The sequence below is a fragment of the Taudactylus pleione genome, unplaced genomic scaffold (assembly GCF_031769625.1).
Source record: "Taudactylus pleione unplaced genomic scaffold, aTauple2 ptg000244l, whole genome shotgun sequence".
In the NCBI taxonomy this organism is placed as follows: Eukaryota; Metazoa; Chordata; class Amphibia; order Anura; family Myobatrachidae; genus Taudactylus; species Taudactylus pleione.
Genome location: NW_028284646.1, coordinates 14,589,345 through 14,607,157, shown reverse-complemented (window position 1 = coordinate 14,607,157; position 17,813 = coordinate 14,589,345). Strand labels below are relative to the sequence as shown.

The window sequence follows — 17,813 nt, the reverse complement described above, 5'->3', positions numbered from 1 at the left end:
CCTGAAGCAAAGGTAATCCTGGACATGGTCAGAAACCCCAGCAATGAGAGCAGACGGATTGGTTTCAAGACCTTTCCAAGCATACATGTATAACTCTTACAGAACATATGTCAGAAGAATATTAGAACAGGACTATAGGTATATTCAGTGTGTGTGCGCACATGTAAAGTTCAGTAAAGGAGAAAAGGATTTTTTTGGTAAAATCCTTTTCTCGGGAGTCTGGTGCCCAGGCTCCAGCTTGTCGCCTAAATATTTTAAGTTCTTTATCTAGCAGCACAGGCTCCCTCTCCCCTATACCCCATCCCCAGCGACCAGTTTTCGTTATCAAGCCCAAGGCAAGGAGCAAGAGGAAGCAGAGGGAAGACGCCTGAAACCCGCATCTGTGGAGGCAAAAACAGGATTTTGGTACTTACCGATAAATCCCTTTCTCCGATTCCATAAGGGACACTGGAGAGCATAGACAGTGGGGAATAGACAGTGCTGAGAGGGAGCTGGCACTTTAATTCTTTAAGTGTGACTAGCTCCTCCCCCTCTATACCCCCCTCCAAGCCTCAGTATTAGAAAAATTGCCCGAGGGGAGCTGACAAAAAACAAAGGGAAGAGGAGGAGGCAAAGCAAGCACACAAAACATAGGAAAAGGTTGAAAAAAAAAAAAAACCGCACCACAACCAGAGACGACAAATCATTGTCCAACAGACATAACATAAAAAGACCCCAACCCTGGCAGGAAGGAACAGCGCAGGGTGGGCGTCCAGTGTCCCCTATGGAATCGGAGAAAGGGATTTATCGGTAAGTATCAAAATCCTGTTTTCTCCTTCATCCACTAGGGGAAACTGGAGAGCATTGACAGTGGGGACGTCCCAGAGCTCCCATTACGGGCGGGAAAGCGCTGAGAACCCTGCAAAACAGAACGGCCAAAGTGCTCTGCAGAGGCCGCAAACATTGCCAGTCTAGAAAAATTTTTTTTAAATAAAAGGAATGTCGGCCAGATGCATATCCGCTCGGCAAAGTAATTACATGAAAAAACCACGCGAGCAGACGCCCACGAGGAACCCACAGAACGAATGCGTTGTAATAGAAGAAAACAAAGTCCACTAGGTGAAGTCATATACACCTGACAGATAGTCAGACGAATCCAGAGGGCCAGTGACTCTGTGGAAGCTGGCCAACCAGGACGAACAGCATCATATACAACAAAGAAAGCTTTCTTCGTATATAGCTGCAGTCCCTACCATATAAAAACGAAGAGCCCTAACAAAATTTAAGGATCCTAAGTAAAATGTTGTGTAAGAAACGGTACCACAATAGCTTTGTTGATGTGGAAAGCCCGAAAACCCCTTATTGAAAGAAAATCCAGTTTAGTACGGAGTTCCACTCTGTCCTCATGAAATATCAAGTATGGAGGACGACAGGATAGAGCACTCAGATCCGACACCCTCCTGGCTGATGCCAGTGTGAGAAAAAGTGTTACCTTCCATGAAGGTATTTGAACTCCAACTAAAAAATGTCGAATAGAGGAGACTGTAATTAAGAAAATACGAGATCCAAATGCCATGAGCCGCTAGAGGAAGAAAAGGGTGGATGCAACTGAATCACACCCTGTAGAAAGTCTGAACCTCCGGTATGCAAGATGCTGAAAAATAAACCTTCAGCAAAACCAACCGCATACCGGCCGAGAAACTTGTTTGCAGAAAAAAATAATAAATAAACACAAAGAACTGTGGCTAGGTTGATTTCCGTAGGAGGAGCCCCTCCACGTTCACACCGCTCAACATAAGTTTTACCATACCGGTGGTAATGCTAAGAATAACTTTCCCTCCTAGCTCTAATCATAGCAGAACTTACCCTGGATGAGATTCCTGTACCTCTGAAAATGGCCCTTATAAGAGCCATGCTATCAAACATAGCTGTTTTGGATAGACTAAAGGAACCTGTAGTACGAGAAATTCTCTGAGGTATAGGCCACGGAACCTCGATTTGCGGAAGCTGGAGGATGAAATACCAAGATCCGCTAGGTAAATCCGGAGATACGAAGGCCTTCACCTTTCTGATGGTGCACCGGTCCTGTAAGTAATGCAATACCAGGTCAATGCGTGGAGTGGACAGAGCAAGCTCTCTTCCATCTCCCTGCTATAAAAATCCATTTAATATATGGCCCCCAGATAGGGGGCGTATCAGATATTAAACTGATAAGAACAGATACTACACTTGATCTTAGCCAAAAGGCCGAGAAGCGATTCCAAGGAAGAAGAGGAATGGAGAGAACAGATAGGCAACTTGAACTGCCACGCTGTTGACAATGCCTCCATAGTCACTGCCTCCGGGTCTCTTGTCTTCGAGCAGTAGAAAGTCAGTTCATGAATTTGACTTGATATCATGAGGTCAACCTGAGGAAGACCCCACCCTAGGCGAAAAAAGACCTACGGGTGTAGAGCCCTGGATGCACGTTCTACCGGCTGAGGAAGTCTGTTCTTCAATTTGCTAGACCTGGAATGAAAATTTACTAGATTGCCATTGCAAACTTTTCCACACAAGTTAGAATCTGGCCAACTTCCTTTAAAATCGCCAGACCTATGCACTGTGATTACTGTACGCCACTGTCATGAAGTTGTACCCCGACTCCACAACAGCAGATCTGCTGTCTAAATAGTGTAAGAAACCGCCGGCTATTCAAATATGTTTTATCAGCAGACTCGCTCCAGTGATACACAGTGGCACTGGAAGTGCTGTTCCTGAAACACCCCTTCACATCCTCTCAGACTTGCATCTGTGGTGAAAAGAGTCCCATTCCCCACTCTGAATGTGTTTAGCTCCAATACCTCCAATAAGAATATCAAGTTCAACCCCCAGAGAAGGGTATCCGAGTTCTGGGACTTAACTTTGCCTATAGGAGAAGGAAAAGATGGGATTCTGCTCAATGAGAGAGGAGGAGTAGTTGAAAAATCTGGCCTCTAATGCCTTGATCCTCTACTCCAGGAGTTGAGTGCAATCATGCACCAATATCAGACAATGTCGAAGGACCGTTCTCATCATGTCCGGAATGGAAGATGCTCTTTCCTGATGAAGGAACCCTCTCTGATGTTGCAGATGAGGCTAGGGAAATACAGCGATCATCCCTGAATATGAGATGGCTCTGAGTTACTGAGACATTTTTCAGTAATTGGACCCTGTAATGAGCCTTCAGCAGAAGATTGTCTAGGTAAGGGATAATCGTGAACTCCTGTATCTGAAGGAGAACAGTCATGACAGCCCTGACCTCTGTGGAAATGAGTTCCAGAAAACGAATCTCAGAATCGCCTGGTGGGGCAGCCATAAAGGCATGTGAAGAAGTCAATGTTGATATCCAGAGATCAACATTCGCCGTTCTCTAGTCTCGCATCAACTAAAGGGACTCTATGTAGAACTGGAAAATCCTTAGGAATAGAGTGATATTCTATCAGTTCAGGGAAGGTCTGACCGAGCGCTAAGGCCTCGGAATCACGCAAAGATTGGAGTAAAAACTAGTCCGGTCTGATGGCTGGGACCTGGTTATCACACTTGTGGATAAAAGTTAGTGTATAGTATGCTGTAAAAACAATACTCCTATTGTTGGAGACTTGGTAAAAGAGCAATGTAGAGGGTGAGACTAAAAAGTCAAGCTTGTATCCTCAAGTGATGAAATCCCAGACCTAATTGTCCGTACAAGACTCCGTCCATACAACTCTGAAGTCCTAAAGAGTCGCTCCCACTGTGGGGACCCCCAGGTAAGAGGAAAACTCATCCTGAACTAAACTTAGTAATGGACTTAACCTCATGTAGAGTAGATGTTATAGAGACTCTACAGCGACCTCCGGAACCAGAGGCAGTTGATGGTCCCCTGAACAACTGGGAACACTAAAGGGCCGAAACAAGGGTCCTGTATAAGGACTTCTAGGGAGAGGAATCGCATACAGGATACGAGAGGAATTACCCCCTGTAGATTACCCTGACAGGGCGCAGTTCAAACTCCTCTCCAATGTCTTTAAAAGACATGACCAATGATCTACTGCAGTGGGATGCTCACATGCTGTACTGCTTTGCATGAATGAGAGAAAGATATATATAAAACCTCCGGGACATCTGAAATTTGTTTATCCGGATGTTCCCTAGCTGACAGAAGCTAATCCAGCTATATTGAAACTGGAAATGCCATAGCAAGTCTAGCGTTCCCGCTAGGCTGTTTTAGCGGGGCGCGGCGCCCTGCCCTCCTTCTGGAAGGCAAAAAGCGCCCTGCCCTCCAGAAGGAGAGCAAAAAGCGCCCTGCCCTAACAGCCTGCGGGAGCCGTCTTCACCCGCAGGTCGCAGTGTCCCGCGGGTGAAGAAATGTGCAGTGACCCGGTCACCCCCGGAGAATAGACGCCGGGTGCATGCGCCCGGCATCTATTCTCACTGTCCTTAGGGCTTGGGGGCTGCCCGGCGTGTCCGTAAGTGCCGGGCACGCCCCCAAGAGTGACGAAAAGGCGACGCGTCTTATAGACACGCCCCTTTCAATGACCACGCTCCCTTCTCGGGCGCGCATAATGACGTGCCCTCTCTAGCTCCGGCGCCCTGCCTCGCGCCGGAGCTAGAGTGAACACTAAAGTCTGTTACCTCCTTTTAAAAAGAAAACTGTGGGACAGGACTAGTGTCCCCCTTTTGTCATACCTGTCGGATTTAAGTATACAGAAGCTGGCATTCCCAGGCAGTCTCCAAGTACTAACCAGGCCTGACCCTGCTTAGCATCCAAGATCAGACGAGATCGGGCTTGTGGCTGTAGAAAATAATTCTCTTTTATAAAATATTTTCAGAATCCCATAGTGGAATTCGGTTTCCCGTCCTATATAACAGGCAATGTAATTACCTGCCTACCAGGGATGTCTCTAGACTCACTGCAAGGAAAAAACATCCATGCATGGAAAAGTTTTTACCGAATCTGACACCTATCAGTACAGAACTGAGCCCTGCGAGTATAAAGGTAAAAACTCCTGTCTATATCAGTCAGTAGAGAGATATATATTCCACTGACAGAATAAGCTCCTTAACGGAGTGTCATATGCGCTACACAATAGGGAGTTAGTGTTGCACAATATTTGTAGGTATGTAGAGACTATTTAAAGAAAGGTAGTAGTGCAGCGCTCATGTGGGAAAGCAGCTCAATTTTTGTTATAAAGATTAGGTACAGGTTATCTTGAGCGCTATGTCGGGATGAAGAGACGCCTTAGCCTCATGATACATACAGACCACACACGCATTAAAATGAAATGAAAAAGGTCAACAGCAGAAAACTGGTATACAGAGAGACAGATGCCCCAATAGCGCTGTTAGCAGTGCCAGAAACGCTAGGCATATAGATACTGAATGCTCTCCTAACCAGCCTAAAACTACATTTCCATTTAGGCTACCAGTTTCACTACAGCAGCATTTATAGATATATATGCGTATAAAGACGTTAGGCAGTTGTAATGGCCGCCAGCATCTTCCAGGGAAGTGCTGGGGCTGCTGAGAGGAAAAGCCAGGGCTCCGGAGCCAAGCTCCGCCCCCCCGCTATGGCGCTTAAATATACTATAAGAGCGCTATTTAGAGATGCCACTCAGTAAGCGGCAATCATCCTCTGATAATAATGAGCTTGTATGAGGCTCTTGCAGCGGGTAATCCGCTGCTTACATTAACACTGTGTGCTCCACGTATTCAGCCACAGCCTGCCGTACTGCTGCCCTGTTATAGCAGCCTTGTCATACCAATAGCCTGGCTATCCCGCTACCCGAGGAGCCAGGATACCTACAGCTGCTGTCTGCTGCTCCGTTAGTCTGAGCAGCCCTGTGCTGTAATGGCCGCCTGTCTTACACCCATAACCTGGCTACCCCGCTACATGGGGAGCCAGGATACTCACAGCCGCTGCCTGCTGCTCCTTTAGTCGGAGTAGCCTTATATCAATAACCTGGCTACCCCGCTACACGGGGAGCCAGGATACTTACAGCCGCTGTCTGCTGTGCTATCATCGTTAGATGTAGAACCTGTGCCTTATCCCTTTGAGCCACATGATCTTTTTGCGCAGAGGGTGGCAGGGCCAGATATTATACCGCCTTTTATACTACTAACCTGACTACCTCGCTACTCGGGGAGCCAGGGTATACTCACAGGTAGCTGCAGTACTGCCGGCGGCGGTAGTGACTGATGGGGGCCGGTATGCGCGCTGCACGCAGCGGCATGTGAAACCCCCTAAAGGAGACGGTGGTCTCAGCAGTCGGGGACCCCAGGCCAAGTGCGTGCCCCAGCAGCTCCATCGTCGCAGACAGGCAGTGCAGCATCTGCCTATCTGGCCTCAATGAATTCTATCTTCAGCACAAAAGTGCTATCTAACTATATTAAAAACCCCTGAGGAGGAGTGTGAAACACATCAGCTCGCCTCGGGCACAAATTAATACTGAGGCTTGGAGGGGGGTATAGAGGGGGAGGAGCTAGTCACACTTCTTAAAGAATTAAAGTGCCAGCTCCCTCTCAGCACCGTCTATACCCCACTGTCTATGCTCTCCAGTGTCCCCTAGTGGATGAAGGAGAAAGGTACTGAACGAATAGAATCTGATGAACATATGAACAGAGAACCACGTGTCTGCTTCACAAAGTTGCTACTGCAGAGGCACCACGCCAAACTGCCCAAAAAACACCCACTGCCCTGGTGGAATGTGCCCGAGCAGGGGGCAGAAGGACAGCCAGGGAACAGGCATGGCGGATAGTCAGTCAGAGCCACCTGCCCTGCTAAGTGGCCGGCCAGCCAGCCCAGTTTGCTTAAGTCACACAAGACGAAAAGCAAATCGTATTTACTCAAGTAACGGGTTCTGTCTGCCACAACATCCAACGTAGCCTGCTCCGTAGAAGCATCGGGTACCTGAAAGAATGGAACCAGGACACAACCTTTGGAAGGTAACCCAGACGTGTCCGAAGGACGACTCGGTCAGGATGGTAAACAAGAAAAGGATAGTGCCAGGACAAAGCTGAAATTCAACACTCTCCGGGCCGAAGCAATCGCGATAAGGAAGACAGTCTTCCATGTAAGCCAGCGAAGGACAACCATAAGGGTTTGAAAGGGGCAGACTAGAGAGAGACAGCAGGACTAGGGACAAGTTCCATGGAGTCATCGGTGGAATATAAAGAGGGTTCATGTGGAAGACCTCCTGCATAAACATCTGCACATCAGGCAAAAGTGCCACATTGCACTGGAAAAGGACAGAAAGAGCAGAAATCTACCTTTGGCAAAAGCACTGGCCCAAATCCAGATCAGTCTGAAGAAAAGACAGGACTTGGAATAGGTGAAAGGACGCCCCCCTTGCATTAAGCATGGTATGGATCACTGATGGGAAGAAACCCTTAGCTCTTAGGACGGATGTCTCAAGAGCCACCCTGTGAAAGCAAGACGGGCCAGATCCAGATGTAAGCAAGGGCCTTGAGATAAGATCCAGCCAGAGAGGGAGAGGCCACATAGCATCGATGGAGAGACTCAGAAGATCACTGCAATAAGCTCTGTGCGACCAATCTGGGGCCACAAGTATCACGGTGCTGCCCTCCAACTTTAACTTGGGGACAATAAGCAGTATCATCGAAATTGGAGGAAAGAGAGAGAGAAGCGTAATTTTCACTAAAACTCTAGGACATCCACCAGGAGGGCTCCTGGATCTCTGGTGAGGGAGCAGTGCCTCGGCAGCTTGTGGTTGTGTCGTGAGGCCATCACTTCGATGTCCAGACAGCCCTAACGGTGAACCAGGAGTTGAAAAACCACTAGATGGAGGGACCACTCACCTAGTGTGCATCCTGAAAGCTGAGAAAGTCTGCCTCCCAATTCTGGACCCCAGGGATATACACCATGGCAACGGATGTAGCATTGTCTGATTGAACCTTCACTGGCAAGTGACAGAGAAGGTCCTTTGCTTGATAGAGAGCTCTGTAAACCACTCTGAGCTCCAGTACTTTGATTAGGAGTTGGCTCTTTGGCCCTGAAACATCTTATGTTACTTCCCCCGAAGACTCACATCGGTGATGAGCAGGACCCAGTCCTGAATCCAAAAAGGGTGGCCATTGTTTAGGTGGGACTCGAGGATGCACCACAAGAAGGAATGACAGACGTCTCGAGGGAGAACAATGGAGTCTTGAGATGCAGGGAGGAGCGGGTCCATCTGGCCAATACCTCCATCTGCAGAGAACAGGAGTGAAACTGGTCATACTCCATTTCGAAGGTGGAAACCATTTTCCCAGGACCTGCATGCACGAATGGATCAAAATTCGATGCGGTCCCAGGAAGGAGCGAATCTTGGCCTGTATGGACTGGATCTTTTCCTTCAGCAGGAACACACGCTGAACACAGCTGTCTATTAATGCTCGAAAGTGTAACATCTCGAGACGGAGCCGTGGTGGATTTCCTCCAATTAATGTTCCACCCGTGGGACTGGAGAGGATCCACAGCGAGGCGGAGATTGAAGAACCTCTGGCGATTTGGCTAAAAGCAGGATATCCAGATGGGCAGTATCCCTACCCCCCTGCGTCTGAGATGTGTTGCCATGACTTTCATGAAAACACGAGGAGCTGTGGAAAGACCAAATGCCTGAAACTGGAAGGGTTCCTACCTTACCACAAACCTGAGGCAACACTAGTGATTGTCCAGGATGGGAATATGCAGTATTATGGAGCGAACACACTATGTGGAATTTCGGAACATGGAAATATCTGTTGAGCGACTTCAGATATAGTATAGGATGGAACAATCAGTCTGGCTTTTGAACAAGAAAAAGGTTGGCGTAAAAGCCTGTGCCTCCTTGAGACGGGGGAACCGGGGCTATAACCCAGGAAGTAAGAAGAGAGCGAATAGACTCTCAGATAGCCCTTGCTTTTCTTGGTTCCACAGGAAAGCCTGTGGAAAAAATAGTGCTGGAGGACATTCCCTAAAAAGAATAGCTTCTTGGGATACTACTCCTCTCACCCAAACATCCGGAGTCATCGATATCAAGGCATTGGAAAAAAATATGAGATATGGTAAGAACTTACCTTTGTTATCTCTATTTCTACGAAGTCCATAGCGTTCCAGGTGATGACGTCAGGCATCGGGCACCATAGAGTTAAGCTTTCAGCCTCCCGAGATGCACTAGGATCCCCCTCCTATACCCCGCCCCCGAGCCAAGGCATCTCAGTTACGTACCAAGCCATAGGCCGGAGGAGAAGGAAGATAGAGAAAAAAAGATCTGGACACACACAAGAATCACATTCTCACCAGAGGGAGATGGAAAAACCGGTGACCAGAGCAAATCCCATCTGCAGCACAGGTGCGACAGGGCGGGAGTCCTGTGGAACCCTATGGACTTCGTAGAAAGAGAGATAACAAGGGTAAGTTCTTACCATATCTCATATTTTCTACTTCAGGGTCCATAGGGTATCCACAGGTTACCTTGGGGGCTGGCCCAAAGCAGTATCCTTCAAGGGTGGGGACGCTCCTGTGCTGAAAGGAGAATCCGCCGCCCGAAGGAAGCATCCTGAGAGGCAAAGGTGTCAAATGCGTAATACCTCACAAAAGGTATGCACAGAGGACCACGTAGCAGCCTTGCAGATCTGGACTGCAGAAGCACCACGTCGAGCTGCCCACGAAGGACCCACAGACCTAGTGGAATGAGCCCTCACAGAAGGTGGAACCGGCAGGCTTTCATGAAGATAAGCTTCAGAAATAGCCATACGGATCCAGGCTGCCAAAGTTTGCTTTGAAGCAGGCCAACCCTTTTTACAGAAGCCATAGAGGACAAACAAGGCGTCCGACTTCCTAAATGAAGAAGTGCGGTCAACATAAGTCCTTAAGGCCCGCACAACATCCAAAGTGGCCTCACCCACTGAAAGACCAGGTGAGTTAAAGGCCGGCACAACGATTTCTTCGTTAATATGAAACCGGGAAACAACTTTGGGAATAAATTCAGGACGAGTGCGCAGCACTACCCTGTTTCCATGAAAAATCAAGAAAGGGGGTCTACAAGAGAGCCCCTAAATCAGAAACACGTCTGGCCGAAGCTATGGCCAGAGGGAAAACAGTCTTAGCTGAGTCCAGTGGTTCAAACGGCGGTCCCTGGAGAGCCCTCAGGACCACAGCCAAGTATCAAGGCGCCACAGGTGGAACAAAAGGCGGCTGAATTCGCAGAACACCTTGCATAAAGATGCGCACATCAGGGATTGTAGCAATCCTACGATGGAACCAGACAGACAGGGCAGAAACCTGCACCTTCAAAGAAGCAAGGCGAAGCCCATGTTCCAGTCCCGCTTGTAGGAAGGCTAGCACTCTAGACAGACGAAATTCCCGAGGTGCATAACCTCTCGGTCGAAACCACTGGAAGAACGTATGCCACACACGATGGTATATTCTCGCGGAAGACTGTTTCCGATCTCTTAGCATGGTTCGCACTACAGAGCTGGAAAAACCCCTGGACCTTAACATGGCCGCCTCAACAGCCACACCGTCAAAGACAGCAGAGTCAGGTCCGGGTGAAGACAGGGACTCTGTGACAGAAGGTCTGGTCGTAGTGGCAACCACGGACAGACCCTGAAGGTCTGAGAACCAGCGCCGTCTGGGCCATGCGGGAGCTATCAACAGGAGCGTCCCTCCTTCCTGTTTGAATTTCCGGATTACCCATGGAAGGGAAAACGGAGGAAACAGATAAGCGAACCGGAACGTCCACCGGACGGACAGAGCGTCCACCAGAGACGCCTTTTCGTATGTTGTGCGAGACCCGTACACCGGCAACTTGTTGTTGTGCCGGGACGCCATGAGGTCGATCTCTGGAAGACCCCACTTGTCCACCAGCAGTTGAAAAACGTCCGGGTGCAGGGACCATTCCCCCGGATGAACGTCCTGGCGACTGAGAAAGTCCGCCTCCCAGTTTAGTACTCCCGGGATGAATACTGCTGATATGGCCGGGAGATTGCGCTCCGCCCATACCAGGATTCGGGACACCTCTACGAGAGCCGCCCGACTTCGGGTTCCTCCCTGCCGAGTTATGTAGGCCACGGTGGTAGCGTTGTCCGACTGGACCTGCACTGGGTGACCTTGGAGAACCCGATGTGCCTGCTGGAGAGCATTGAGTCCACCTGCCCTGGAACAAGTGTGGACCCGAGACTGCTCCCCAGCCCCGAAGACTGGCGTCCGTTGTCAACAGGATCCAATTCGCCACCCAGAACGGACGACCCTTGTTGAGGTGGGTCGTCTGCAACCACCAGGCTAGGGACAGGCGAACCTCCGGAGTGAGCACCATCGTCTGGGATTTTAGAGTCTGAGGCAGTCCATTCCATTTGGACAGGATCAGGTGCTGCAGAGGTCTGGAGTGAAATTGTGCATATTCCACCATGTCGAATACCGACACCATGGAGCCCAGTAACCTCATCGCCGAGTGCAGAGACACCCGGCGGCTCTGCAGACAACTGCGCACCCTCAACTGCAAGGCAGAGATCTTTTCCCCCCGTCACAAAGATCCTTTGCTGTCCGGAGTCCAATAAGGCTCCAAGGTGCAGAATCCGCCGAGACGGGATCAAGGTGGACTTCTGTCAGTTTATTAACCAGCCGTGCCGTTGCAGTACCGCAATGGTCAGGTCCAAGTGGCGTAGAAGGAGCTCAAGAGAAGGTCGACCAACCAGAGATAATTACTCAGACCTGTCAGCTGCCCACCCTAGAATGAACACTAATAACCTAACCATGGTGTGAGGTATACAGGCAGGCAGGAGCCAGTGTCCCTGTCAGCTTCAGCAAGGCAGGAAAATGTCTGCCCAATGATTGTTTGTGTATGAAGTAGCAGCCTTTTTGGCGGGTAGCCTAAAGCTGGGAACACATAAAAAGATGAGATTCAGTCCGTCCCTTGATCCACTGGTAGACATTCGTAGTTCTAGATTTGAAAGCAGTCAACAGAGGGCTTCAAATGCCACAACTTCACTAGAGATGGTGTACATCACTGGCTAGGCTCAGAATTGATTTATGATCCAGTGTACTTCATGCTGTAAGCTTTGGGTAGTGCTCAAATATGTTCACTCCAGTGATATGCATGACTTATTCCATTGTGAAGTCAATGGAGAGCCATTTGTCCAACTTAAAAGCCAAAAGAGGCAGTGTGGCATTAAACTGAACATCTATATTTAACAAAAAACAAAGACACTCATTTGTCTATTTCAACATCAATTGACAGGCATAAATGTGTGATATGTATCAAAGTAGTGAACAGCTTATACATGATGTCCTGTTCCTTAAATAAACATCTGAACAGAAAAAGATAGGGTGATGGTTATAGTCAAATGTAGCATCTAAGTGCCCTTTAAATGATACTTCCCCATAATAAAGCCCAGCACCGAATAATGCTTCCATTTCAAATCTAAATCCACTTAATTACTGTAAAATCCAACTGCGGTTTCTGAAAAACAAAATTAGATCAGCAACCTTCCGGAATATTCAGGACAAAATAGAATCGCACGTACCTCTAAACTACCAATATTGTAGACATCCCATCATTTCAGCAAATAATTTAAATATGTCAAAGAGGCACTTAAATAAAAAGAAAATTTAATTTTGGTTTAAAGCCTAAAATCAAGTAAAATCTTCGAGACCAATAAAAAAAGAGAATCAAGAAAAATATAGAAAAATATGCTTTCATATCATTGGCCAAAAGGTTAAGATGACAACAAAGAATATAGCACATACGTATTTGGAGGCAGACTTGTTTGTCCTGATTGGTTATCTGTTGTATGTACATTATGCCAACATACCATATTCTTTAAATAGGCTTCCATCTCATAATAAGGCTTACTTTGTGATAGAAGCCATGGTCCAAAATAGCCTGCACCACAACATTACCAATTCTTCACTTTGGAACTATCTGCACTGCATTGGCCTTTAGAAGCCATATTTGGGCACTTTCAATTCTCCAGGTAGGACTAGCGTGCATGCAGCGTACATGGATTTCTTATAAAAGTTTTTCAAAAAAAGATTATATTAAAAAAAAAAAAAAAGTTACTGCTAGCACTTCTCATTATTGCAAACCTATTGTAGCAGGCAAAACACATATGCAGTATTAGATTGGTTCATATTTTGATCAAAATGTTTACAGCTTGTAACACAACATCAAGGGCGCTCGCTTTAAAAGTGCCACACTAATGCTGGGTACACACCTAACAGATGCATCTGCAAATCGACTTATCTTTATGTGGGGGATACCCAGCGCTCAACCTTGTATATATGACCAATGTGTCTATCCTGTATGTGTAATAGATGCCAAGAGACAATTGCTAGCGTACACAATATCGATTACGGACACAGTTGAGCGATTGTTTGCCATTGTGCATGCGTACAAGCCGCACTGCACGTGCGCAGCAAATTAATCTGCCCCATAGAGACAGATTCAAATATATATTTCCTTTCGCACACACAATGTTAAAACTCGGAAGATAAATCCGCATTCAAAAAAAATATATATATATTTCAGCTTCCCTTTTCTGCTATGGGAAACACTTTGCAACATCAGATGATGAAGCAAGTCATAAGTTTTATGTAGTAATAGACAAACGCAATCTCCTGCTACCTCAGCAAAAAAAAGCTGCAGCCTTGTAAGTCTATCCCACAAGCCTAGAACATATTCAAATTACCAGAAGTCACTAAATTTATTTAAAAGGATCAGTAAAAAGTATTAACTCCCCTCATCCATTCAGCAAATACATTGCAGAAAGCAAAATAGTTCGCATACATAGTGATTACACAATTTAGTTCTTTCAAGCACAAATTTTAAATAGAAGGGGAAATAATTTGCATAGCAGATGTGCCATTGAGTGAATACAGCTCAACCAGAACTTCACATGGGGTTTGTATGTTACGTGACTGTGTGTACAAGCCCTAAAAGGAATCCACAAGATTTCTACTTGGCCACACTAACTTGAGACTAGTAAGAGTAGATACTGCATTACCTGTTGTGCGCAAAACAGACTATTTACCAATTCTGTCACTGTATTAATAATGACAGGATCACTGTCAATTAGACATTGCATTACTAAAAGAAAGACAAAATAATGTATAAATCTTTTCATCCTTTGAAGTCAACAGGAACAAAAAAAAAATAAAAAAATTATGTAGGTGTTAGCAGTAAACTTTCTAGGCACATACACGCAACCTTCTGTAGTTTGTCCAAAATACTAAGTACTTTACTATGGGGCACTGTAGATCCTAGTTTGCCTTGGAAGCCAACATATGTTGGAGGTTGCAGCTCTGAAAGCTAGAGGACCACGAGTATGCTCGCACTGGCAATTTTACAACAAGTTTGTAAGAAATGTAGTAACATTAAAATTTTCCATAATTACCCCAAAACAAGGTTGTTGGCATGAGGACCAATGTTAGCATGTATTTGTTTTTTTTTCTAGGAGGGTTTGCTGGCCCAAATCTTCTAGGGATTTCAGCCAGGTTGGAACTGAGCACCACTGTTACATGAGGGCTCTACGCTTTAATTTCCCCATTACTGTGTCATCAGCTCAGCCTGGTAGTGGTTTTAGTTACCCATGTACCCCTATTGTTAAAGTGGCCGGTGATATTTTATATATATTTTTCATAGCAGCAGCTGCATTCCAGGAGATGGTAGAACTGAAAGAAAGTGACCTGTCTACTTTGTGTCGTTAATGGATGAGAACTGGGCTGTGCATGGCAGTATTGTTATGGGTTAGAAGATGAAGGCAAGCACAGTGAAATGTTTGCTAGCAGAAAGGATAGGGTGCCCAAACAGTATAAAGTAGTGATGTGAGGATCCTATTAAATAGATTCAGTAATATTGTGGCGTGATTCACGCTTCATACATCAAAACTTTATTTTTATATGTGACCATGTTATCCCTTATTGCATACGAAAACATTTATTGGGAATACTAAAGGAGGAATACAATTTAGCGCACGTTTGTTAAGCTCCCAGGATGAGTGCCTGGAGCTATTCAATTGCCCTCCTTAGGCGCAAGCAAAATTACAGCATGCGGTAACAGCATCACACCCGCCACTTAGTTGCAGTAAACTGCATTTTCCAAATTAAGTCCTAGCATTAGTCAAGGAAAACTGCACCTCCCGACTCAAGCGAGTTTACACGTTGCGGGCAATTGAATAGCTCCGGGGACTCATCCTGGGAGCTTAAACTTGTGCCAAATTGAATTCCATCCCAAGTCAGCAACAGACTTAATAGCTCTGGCAAATGAAGTACCAGATACCGGTAGCTAATATTGCCACACTAACAGAAGGCCAAATTAAATGTGACCCAGATACTGGCGGATTGCCAAAACATCCAGATCACAAGAGGAACAATGATACTGGTTTGCCCAAGGCAGCACACACAGACTCATTAAGCCACACTTACAGAAGGACCTTCAGGGAAGGCCAGCTAAAAAGAGCATCCACTGGCAACCATAAGTCTATTGCTGTTGCCAATATGGAGATGGCTAAACACTCCTACAAAAAAAAAAAAAAAATAGTCCTAGCCATCCTGTTGTACATTAAATTAGTAATTTTACATATTGATCCTTAATTTAAAATACCATTTGCCAAAATTAACTAAAACTGGTCTTTCACAACAGTCACACAGGATGTCTGCAGACACAAGTTTTGTGCTAAATGAGCAGTTTCAATGAGGAAGTGACACAAGGTACAGCCAGCTAATAAAACAGCATTTTGCTGCCAGTTTATTTTTTCTGTCTGGTACAAAAAGGTGATAAGCCAATGAGAAAGCTGTTGTCACAGGGAATTCAGAAAACTCTGACCATTTATTGGGTAAACAGATGAAGGCAGGCAGCCAATGCACTCTGCAGCTGAGAATGTGACAGGGAGGGTTACTGTAAGCAGCCGCAGCCTGTGGCACATTACACAAGTTCCCCAAGGGATGGAAGAAAAAGAAACTGGGTAGGAGTCTATCACAATGCTGAGTCACCATGACAAAAGCAACAGCCAGCATAATGCAACCAATACCTGAAATGGTGTCAACACAGTAACCTCTTCACTGCACTTCATCCAGGGCTTGCAATCCTTTCAAAACCAGACGTGACAATAAAATGGGGCTCATGGAAGACAGACTTAAGTGCCACCCATTAAAATATACAAAAAGCACCCTATACATTATGCACCAGAGACACTTTCAATAAAAGTTGGCTCAGTCCTGACCTGAGAAATAAATAATGCAAGTGGTCTCTGAAGAGATGAAAACTACCTACACTTCCAATAGTGATTTAATTCTCACCTACAATATTCACAGACAGAGCATTAGGTCATGAAACAGAAGACTGGCAGAGAGTGTGAGGCATTTAAGTGAAACTTGCGTGCATTTTACACTTATAAATGCTGAGCTGCAGGAAGGCACAGCTACAAGAAAGCAAGGGACAATACAGTAATGGTGCATACACACGATCAGATTTTTCCTTCAGATATGAACGATAACGATTTAAAAATCGTTCAGTCGTTCATATCTGAAGGAAAATCGTTCATATCTGACATGCCTGAACGATGGACGATCAACGATGCGCGTTCCCGATGGTCAGATAACGATTTCTGACATCTGATGGGTTTGCAGTCAGACTTGGACGATTCCATTCATTTTAATGCAGTCAAAAATCGTTCAATCGTTCAAATCGTTCAGATCGTTTAATCGTTCAATCGTTCATCTGACAAATCTGACAAGTCTGACAAATCTGACCGTGTGTACGCTCCATAACACAATTAAAAATGGAGGGTAACTATATTTTACTGTAAAATATCAATTTAAAAAGGTAACTTGTATTATCTGTATAAATCCCTCACGCTGTGGAAAACATTATATATAGCTGGTGGAAAAGGAATTAGCCAGAAATAGATAAGAGACCACAAAGGCCCCCACACATTCAGACCCCTACAAACAGCTGTGCAACCAAGAAGAGAGAGGGGGAGGTTTCCGGAGGGTTACTCTGTCTGCCAGGAAAAGGAATCCGTTCCAGCATTATTTCTGATTAAACAGAGTAAGAGAAGGGAATAATAGTATAGGTTATTAGGAATGCAAGGGACTCGGGGGGGTTCTGTACACAGAGTGTGAATATTGTGGAGCACTAAAACCAAATGTACTATAACTGCCCATTAAAATTATTTAACAAGACTCTAATAGTAAATATGAAGGGTGAACAATGACGCCTGGCTTGCTTGTATGACAATGACCAAACAAACAGTGAACATTTACTTTATCCATCCTGGTTTCTGAAACAGTCTAGAGAAAAGGTTTCCAGATAAAAGTTCCCATAGAACTATAAACAGTGAAATGTATTACCACACTAACAAACAGTAGTCAATGACAGAAAATGTAATACACAAACTGCCACAAACAACCTACAGGCAGTATTTTAGGGAACAAGTCTGTAAACACAGTACACATAGGAACATTTTGAAAACTTGGGAGACTAAAATACCGAAAAACTTTGTTTTGTTATTTACCAAAACATATTCAGCATAGTCTTCAGTCTAAAGTGAACACTAAATATAAGCGAGAAGTCACCACATTTCCACGCTCTTGTCCAATTTTCAGACAAACCTTAAACTCTATTGAACTCAATGATGCAGACAAAGGTCACAAGACATACAATATCTTATTTGGGGGACAATTCAATGGGTTGTACCTGTCATCTAAACCAGGGTTTGACAAATTTTTCTAAAATCTAGGAGCCAGATCACTGTCCCCCTCAAATATATTACAGGAGTGAGTGAGAAGCACAGCTGTGTGTGTTATGCAACTGTTATACACACTATACTAGTCCACAAAATGGTCGCAATTGAATGGATAT

General features: G+C 45.6%; 1 protein-coding gene and 1 non-coding gene across 2 annotated transcripts in view; both read right to left on the bottom strand.

The window, feature by feature from the left end:
• ABCC5 (ATP binding cassette subfamily C member 5) overlaps nucleotides 1-17,813 on the bottom strand; it is a 127,637-nt gene that overhangs the window by 94,508 nt on the left and 15,316 nt on the right. The gene's annotated exons all lie outside the window — the stretch shown is intronic.
• Nucleotides 2,049-2,238, bottom strand: LOC148516708 (U2 spliceosomal RNA). Its single transcript, XR_015879399.1, has one exon. It is a non-coding gene; the product is annotated as a U2 spliceosomal RNA (small nuclear RNA).